Genomic DNA, 9,093 nt, shown 5'->3' with positions numbered 1-9,093 from the left:
GCTTGGCGGTGTTTATTGCCTGACGAATCTTATGGATTTCTTTATCCCAGTCACAGTGATTTTCTACGTAACAACGAATAGCAGTTCCGATGACACGGTTGCTTCTCTCGACAAAATTAACCTGAGGGGAATAGACTGCGGAAAACCATATTTTTTGAACGTTGTAACGATCACACAGATCTTTCATGATCTTACAATTAAGATTAGGGGCATTATCACAAAGAAGATGCTGAGGAACTCCAAACATGAGAAAAACTTGATTTTCAAGAAAATTGCAAATATTCGAAGCAGTAGCTTTCCTCAAAGGATGTAATAGAGTAAATTTAGAAAACCAATCAGCTACTACAAGTAACCAGGAGTGGCCACTTTTACTACGAGTCAAAGGACCTATTAAATCTACAGCAATGATTTGCCAAGGAAAATCGGCTTGTTTTTGACGACCCATTTTTCCAATTTTAGCAGTATTAGGGGCTTTTTGAGCTCCACAAGTCTTACAAGATCTAACATACTTTACAACGTCTTGGCGCATCTTCGGCCAATAATAACGTTCTCGGATACGTGCAAGAGTTTTGTAAGCACCGAGGTGTGCACATGTTGGTGGTTCATGGCATGAATTGATGACATCACGACGTTGAGGTTTGGGCACTAATATTTTCCACTCAAACATATTCGAATTAAACGGTAAACAAGACGGTATGAATTTATAGACAAGATCGTTTTCGACTTTCCATTGGGGAAATTCATCTGGATGATTAAGGATCTTAGAACGCAGATTATCGAACCAGGGATCGATACGATCGGTATCTACCTCAAGATAGGAAATTTCAGAATGTTCATGAGTTCTGCTAAGTGCATCCGGTACATTGTGGGAAGTTCCTTTTCGATGTATAATTCTAAAACCAAACTGTTTTAAACGCATCGCCCAACGAGATAAACGTCCAGTCGGATTCTTAAGATTCGTTAGCCACAAAAGAGAGTAATGATCAGTTATGATAGTAAACTCGACTCCATCAATATAAGGACGAAATTTTTCAACCGAAAACAACACGGCTAAGCACTCTTTCTCAGTCGTGGAAAAGTTACGTTCCTGCTTAGTTAAAGAACGACTTGCATAAGCGATTACCTTTTCTCCGCCATCAATTTCTTGGGTTAAAACAGCACCAAGACCAGTATTGCTAGCATCACATTGAACAGTAAACGGACAGGAGAAATCAGGTTGTACCAAAACAGGAGAAGATATTAAAGCTTCTTTAACAGAGAGAAAGGCTTTTTCAGCTTCGGGATTCCAAGATATAAGTTCCTTTTTCTTCTTACCTTTAAGTAAGTCATTAATGGGAGAGACAAGTGTCGAAAAATCTTTGATAAAACGTCGGTACCAAGAACACAAGCCAATGAAACGTTTTATTTCCGTGGTGTTAGTCGGACGAGGATAATTGACCATAGCAGTTATCTTATCAGGATCAGATCTCAATGAATTATTGCCAACGATGTAACCTAAATATTTAAGAGATGTTTTAAAAAATTCACATTTTTCCACATTGATGGTAAGATTTGCTTCTTTGAGTTTATCTTTCACTTTTTGAAGGAGGGCTATATGCTCTTCGGCTGTAGCTGAACAAACTATTATATCGTCGATGTAAGTAAAGATATATGGTTCGAATTCGGGACCAAAAATTTGATCGACTAGTCTTTGTTGTGTCTGTGCAGAATTGCATAAGCCAAAAGGCATGACTGTAAATTGGAAAAGTCCACGACCTACTACAGCGAAAGCGGTTTTTTCACGTGAAGCATTATCAAGGGGAATTTGCCAGAAAGCTTTTTTAAGATCGATGGAACTGATATATCTAGCATTTCTTAAAAGAGACAAAATACGATCGATGTTTGGCAAAGGATAAGTGTCATGACGAGTGACCTCGTTCAAATTTCTGCCATCAAAGCAAAATCTATACTCGCCTGTCTTCTTCTTGACCAGTAACACAGGGGAACACCATGGACTATTAGAAGGTTCTATGACGTTAAGTTTTAACATTTCGTCCAATTCATCATTTAGAATTTTGGCCATATATGGGGACATTGGGAAAGGACGTTTCCGAAATGGTTTGGCATCACCAGTGTCAATAGTGAGCTTGATCTTATTAGTTAAACCTATCCCATTTTTATTGTCTACTTCTTGGAAACTTTGTATAGCTTTTTCTGCACGATTTTTCGATTCTGGATCTAACGATTCAATAGAACTCAAATAATCAAAAGACTCATTGATTTCTGATTCATCACATGATGTTAAACATACTCGATTTTTTACATTCCAAGTGTTTTGAGTAAAATTCAACGAAAGAGAGAATTTCGAAATAAAATTGCTACCAAGAATAAATGTAAGAGGTAAGGATGGAACAATAAGACAGTTTATGACGTGACATACGCCATTAGCAACTATCGGCAAATCTACAATTCCAGTTACCTTTTGACTAGAACCATCGGCAAGCGATACACTCTTATGATTGGGTATTGCAATCTGAACGTCATGTTTTAGAAGAAATTCAATTCCCTGGGATCCTACGACAGTGGTAGTACATCCTGTATCTAACAGAAGAGTAAAAGTCTGAAAAAATATTTGTACCTTTAGATATGGTCGGTTGTCACACGGTTTGGAATATATAACTGGAGTTATTTGTGGTTTTGGTTGGTTTAAAAAAATTTTAACGTTATTGAGCCATTTGGACCACTCATTTGAATCGAAATTTTTGTTAGTCGAAATAGAAAGACATTTTCGTTCGGATTCTTTACTCCTACGAAAGACACACCTACCGAACACAGTAGTGTCATTCTTTAGTTTTTTGAACAATTATTGGGGCATGTTGGAATGGTGACATCTTTTTTACCACAGCGATAACAGTAACGCTGATGTTTTCGTCTACACTCACTGGAAAAGTGCCCCGGTTTTTGACAATTAAAACATATAACATTTTTGGGACTTCCACTTGAAAGGTTTTCAGAAGACTGATTCGATTCAGCATGGTTTTGAGAAGATTTTTTATTCCTAAAATTAGAATGTTTAGTCTGACGTTGGTGACTAACCAAAGCAACATTAGAAGATGATTCTTTCTTAACATTTGAAATCTGAGCGTTATTTTCTAATTTTCTGATAACTATTGAAAGTTCCTCGATGGTGTTAGTATCGGTTAAAGCAATTAAGGGAATATACTCTGGAAGAATATTCTGTCTCATATATTTAACTAGAGTTTTTTCAATAGGAAGGGTAGTCAGACGTTTTGACAAGGACAGAATTTGAGCTTGATACAAAGCAAAAGATTCATTCCTCTTTTGTTTCCTAGTTTTGATCTGACTCCATAATTCCTCGTCATAGTCATGCGGTAGAAATGTAGTTTTTAATAAAACAGTAAGGTCGAGCCAATTCGTGATGGTATGACGAACGCTTCTAAACCATGTAGCAGCACTGCCAGAAAATAATTCTACAGCTGAACGAAAAAGTAGTTCTTGTGAAACATTCCTAGATTCTGAGATGTCTTTAACTTTTTCAAGGAAAGAGAATACACTTTTTGGATCACCATTGAATTTGATGTTCCAATCAGCAAGATTGATCGGATGAGAAACTTGTACAACTGGAGTTGGGATAACGACATTGTTCTGATTAATCGGAGTACCTAAGGTAGTGGATGGTTGACTAGAGACAATCTTATCATCAAGTTGACCTTCATATAATAAGCAATTTGCAGTAGCTTCATTTTTGTATTCTACTTCATCAGCTGAAACACTAGGAAGACGAGCAATTCTATAAGCGAGATGGGTCAACCTAGCCTTAGCTCTACGGTAGACAGAATCATTATCATCACCTTCAAATTCATCAACAAGGTTGGTAATATCAGCTAAAGTGTTATCAATGCTTGTCTTTTCATCGTCAAAGTGAAGAACATTGATTTCAATGTCTATTGGAGAATTCTTTAACACAAGTTTACGAAGAATAGTCTTTTTGTCACTAACACTCCTTGTAGTTTTAACTCCCCGTATAAAAAGTTCATAATCTAACTCATCAACTTTTAAATATGGTACAATAGAGGACTCCATATTATCGTTAAAAGAATTAACAAAATCTCAATAGAAAAGAAAAAAATTTTCTTAACCAAATCAATATATTTAAGTCGTCGAAAAAACGATAGTGTGCACTTCAGCAAACAAAAAAAAAACTAAGTCACATTTGGGGAAATAAATTTGTAGTAACTTGACTCAAAGACACAAGATAAATATTTTCGTAATCTCCTTGGTATGTTTGAAATTTTCTTTCTAAACTGGAAATTCACACAAAAAGAACTTTCAGAACTTTCCGAAAGACAAAAGACTTGAGTCAACTACAAACACACGACGACTTCGTTATTACCTGCCAAAAACAAAATATTTGATATGCGACCAGACACGACACTGTTGTCCAGAAAAAAAAAAAACATACACTAAAAAGGCAAAATCACTCAATCATTAGGACACAATCCACAGTTTACCCTTGGAGGTATTCTGTTGACAGATTCAAACAAACACTAACAATCGGAAAAAACTGGAATTATTTATTCCTATCATTCAGTTTACATAAACAATGCAACCAAAATTTTTATCATTAACAAGATATCTATTTTTTCTAAATTTGAATAGATTGTTCTTTGTTGCTGTTCCTGGTACTTACTAAGGTGTTATGTTATCGAAAAAAAAATAAAAGGTGAAAGAAAAATAATTTAGTTCCTTTTTTATTTCTATGTATGCCTGTTCTTATACTTAAAAAAAACACTATCACAAACCTCTACAGAATAAGTCCCACGTTCGAGCGTCAAATTATGTGTAGCAACACTATAGTGTCGATTCATAGAATGGTGAGATTTCACTCAAATAAAATGATAAAAAAAATGAGAAACACACTGGAGGAAGCTAACACATATAAATACCACGGTAGCTCTAGTCTCTAGAGATTATAGGGATGGATTCTTATGGATGTTATTAGAGATGTGATGCTGTTTATCAGATCAAATTATGAAAATCAAATAAAAAAAAAATATTTTAGTACAACGATCGGTGTCAGGTCTTATTTTCCAATCTTCAGCGGGCGCCACCATATCTTTCAGCTAACCTAGGAGAAACATGGAAACCACACAAAACAAACATGGTATACATAGTCAGATTACACAAAAAAAAATATATGAAATATTTATTAGGAGGTTAACTACCTTTACTATATCATCTAGATACACCTCATCATCTGGAATAGAATTAAGTATAAAAAAACTAGGAATAGTGAACAACGGTAATAACGTTAGAGTATGGTATATTTATCGTTCAATTAAATAACAAAAAAAATTATAATTTTATCAAAACGAAAAAGAAGATATTATTATTATTTACTATGTAATTAACTTATTTTTGGACGCCGGAAAGCTTTCTTAGTCTTCACAAATAAGAAATAATATAATATTATGTAGCAGAGTATTCTAACAAAATTCTTTAGAAACTAAATATTCAATTTTCAAAAAAAAACAGGAAATAAGCTGGATTCTGTCGTCACATTCCGAATCGATGAGAAATATTAATAAAATTTATTACTTTAGTTTTCCAAATGGGTATGTAGTGGAAATTCAGCAACAGGATAAACAATTGTAAAACAATCAAAATATGGTTGACTTTATTCGTACAGGCCTCAAACTAGACGGTCTTAAATTGAATTGGTCTCAAATTAACGGCATATCAAAACGAGAGCGTCCTAACAATATACGCTACCTCGCAAAATCTGGCCAAAAAGTCAGGACTTTTTGTGACTTTTTCACATTCCAAAACCTGTAACAATTTATACCGTAAGACAAACGTTTTCTTTTATCGATGGACAGCCATTATTAAACCGAAAGGAAAGGAAATATTTAATGAACACTTACCAAAATTATTGTGTGAAACCAGATTGTATGCACAAGTAAATTTTAAAATGATTTATTAGACAGTGACAGTTAGTCGGTGGATTATCAGAAAAATGACTTTCGTTATGGAATTTGTTGCGTTTGAAAATTGAATTTAAAAAGTTTTCTCGCGGTGACCACTTATTATTATGATTACGTCATGCAAGTAATCGGTGTGAATTAAAAGAGAAATAAATATTATTAAATTAAAGGTATACTTATTTCGGATCGTTACAATACCTTATAAGCACAAGAGACAATGTAAACAGAATAATAGAAATAAAGATAGGTGAAAATACATTCCAGAGAGTAGATTGCTTCAAATACCTGGGGGTGATGGTGGACGGCAAAAACGGAAGGAGTATAGAGATCAACGAAAGAATTAAAGCAGGTAATAGAGTATATTGGAAATACCACCGACTACTCAAGGACAAAAACCTGAGCAAAAAAACAAAATCAAAAATATATACAGCAGCAATTAGACCAGTGATAACCTATGGAGCAGAAGTAATGTGCCTTACGAAAAAAGACGAAGAAAAGTTAAGAATAATTGAGAGAAAAATTTTGAGAAGAATACATGGCCCAGTGATGACAGAAACAGGGGAATATATAAGGCTCATGAACCATGAAATAATAAATATAACTGAAGGAGAAGATATAGTAAAATTCGTTAAAGCACAAAGACTCAGATGGTTTGGACACACACAAAGAAGAGGGGTAGAAGAACTGATCAGGAAGATAGTGAACTGGAGACCAGTAACAAATAGACCAAGAGGAAGACCAAAAATAAGATGGGAAGATCAACTGCTAGACGATATATCAAAGATGGAAATTGCGAACTGGAGAGAAAAGATTCAGGACCGGAGTGAGTGGAAGAAGATAGTAGAGAAGGCAAAAAAACATCACAACCTATGAACGATGACCTAAAGGACACTGCGGACTAATCCACCGCGTGAAATGGATTAAAAGAGCTCATAGTATTTGAGCGACCTATACTCTAACAAGAGTGAACGGTCCATATATATGAACAATATATATGCTTGTAAAGATTTCTGACTACATTTTCGGCATTTGGAACCACAGTGCGTTAGAAAAAATCGTAACATTTTATCCTGTTCCGTGATAACTTGATGAAAAAATTTGCAACATAACTTTCCACTCGTAAGTGCCTCGAGGAAGATTGTACTAATCCGTAGGTATTCTTTAAGTTTTTTTTTTAATTTTTTAAAATTTTTTATTTTAAATTTTGCTTCTATTTTTGATTATTTATGGACCTCTTTTTGAGTAAGTTTGTGCTGTTTGTGCAAAAAAATCAAATCTGAATAATTTACATAACGGGGGAGACGATACAGCCTGGACTAGCTCTGGTTCTCAATCTTGAGAGTTACAACTCGAGCCGAACAAAACGACTCTCGCCCGTATCCGAATCTCGCGGCTTCTCGGCGAACGTCTGGATCGAAAAACAAAAATTCTCAGCAGTTGCTTGTGACTCTTCGCGACGATTTGTTGTCACGGCTTGTTCTCTAGTTCGCGATCTTCTGTCGCCAGTCGGACGTTTGTGATTATTATGTTTTGTTTGTGTCTGGTGTTTTGATTGTTTTGTTTTGAGTTTTTTTAGTAACTTTGAAATCAAAAGCCGGCTCCTTTTTTTATTTTTAAGGTAAGTTATAAAAATGCTCGTTAAGCACGTGGACAATGTTTTGTAAATTCTGCAATGTACCAATTAGATATTTCTATATTTTTATAAACATTTATAAATAATTACATCAACATACCCAAATATATTATCTTACGGATAACCTGTTTGTAAATAATTCACAAGCAGATGCAAAATTAGTACGAGGTTGATTTTAAAGTGCATAGTAAAATTATTAACTTACACTGTGGGCCGAAATAAAGGAGTAAATTTTTTAGTTGAAAATACCTTTTTTGTTCTTTTGGCGATTTAATTTCTTTTTACAGGGCTAATAACCTAACATGTCCTCAACATGACTGCAAATTTGGAAGCAAAAATAACGTACAGGTTTGGACTTCTAAAAAATTTATGTAACGGTGCATTTGGTCTCGTTGCAAATGAAAACTGTCTTAGCTAAAATTGAACTGATATGCTCTTTTGATAGGTTAACTATCCAGAACACTTCAGTAATAAGAAAATTTTTCAAAATTACCGCATTCGCAAAATATAATTTTTTTTATTTAAATAATGTTTAGAACACGCCTTCGCCATCAAAAAAAATCCCGAATTTGTAAAATATCATTTTTTACTTAAATTAGGAAATCTCATATTAGCAGTAATTTTTGTTAAATGTCTTAAGAATTTTTCAAACGCTCAAATATATGTCAATTTTACTTAGTGAGCCATGACTGCTTAGGTTGCCATGGAATTTGTTTCACATTATTATAGTTAAATACTCGTAAGTAAATTGACCAGTTCATAATGCACTTTTAAGCAAAGAGGACAGAATAATAATTAAATATTACAGTGAAAATATAATTATGGTGCAAGAAAAATTGTAAATGCATTTCCTGAGAAAAATTGGCATATTGGAACGATAGTAAAATTCTTAAGAGATCTAAGGGAAACCCATAGGTCTATTGATCATAAAAGTGGAAGAGAAAGGAAGCGAAGCTCAAGAACTGAAGGAACTATTGCTAGAGTATGGGTTGTTTTGGGAAATTTGCCACCTGGCCAATTTAATGGAACAAGAAAAATGGCAAAAAAAATCATAAAGTATTTAAAAAAGTTAACTGTCAAATACTTACTGCCAATGTATCATGTATCAGAAAAACAACTGAAAAAATGTAATTTGTTACTAAGAAGATTCCTCTCTCGTCAAGACTTTAGAAAAATTCAGATGAAAATTCAGATGAAAAAATGTTTTATTTACGGCCTTCTAAAAATACCCAAAATAATAGGGTGTATTCTGACATACTGACATACAATTTAAGAGAGAAATTTCTCTAGAGCATCTTTTAATTGAAAAAAAGTCATTTCTCAAAAGGTGTAATGGTCTATGTTACAGTATCCATGTTGGGAAAATCTTGTCTGATTCTTGTTGATGCCGTGGTAAAACTTAATTCAGAAACATAGCAAGAACAAATCTTGCAGCACTTATTACCTGAAATTGAAGAAGTATGTTATGATTACACT

The 9,093-nt window shown here is 34.0% G+C and overlaps 1 protein-coding gene across 2 annotated transcripts in view; it reads left to right on the top strand.

The window, feature by feature from the left end:
- Positions 1-7,417: 7,417 nt before the first annotated feature.
- The window catches only part of LOC126881275 (extracellular sulfatase SULF-1 homolog), a 505,200-nt gene continuing 503,524 nt past the window's right edge, over positions 7,418-9,093 (top strand). For both annotated transcript variants that reach the window (XM_050645464.1, XM_050645461.1), the window contains exon 1: positions 7,418-7,602. The gene's annotated coding sequence lies outside the window, so the exon portion shown is untranslated. The remainder of the gene's footprint in view (positions 7,603-9,093) is intronic.

The sequence above is a fragment of the Diabrotica virgifera genome, chromosome 3, assembly GCF_917563875.1.
Source record: "Diabrotica virgifera virgifera chromosome 3, PGI_DIABVI_V3a".
NCBI lineage: Eukaryota > Metazoa > Arthropoda > Insecta > Coleoptera > Chrysomelidae > Diabrotica > Diabrotica virgifera.
This window is presented reverse-complemented; position numbering and strand designations above follow the sequence as displayed.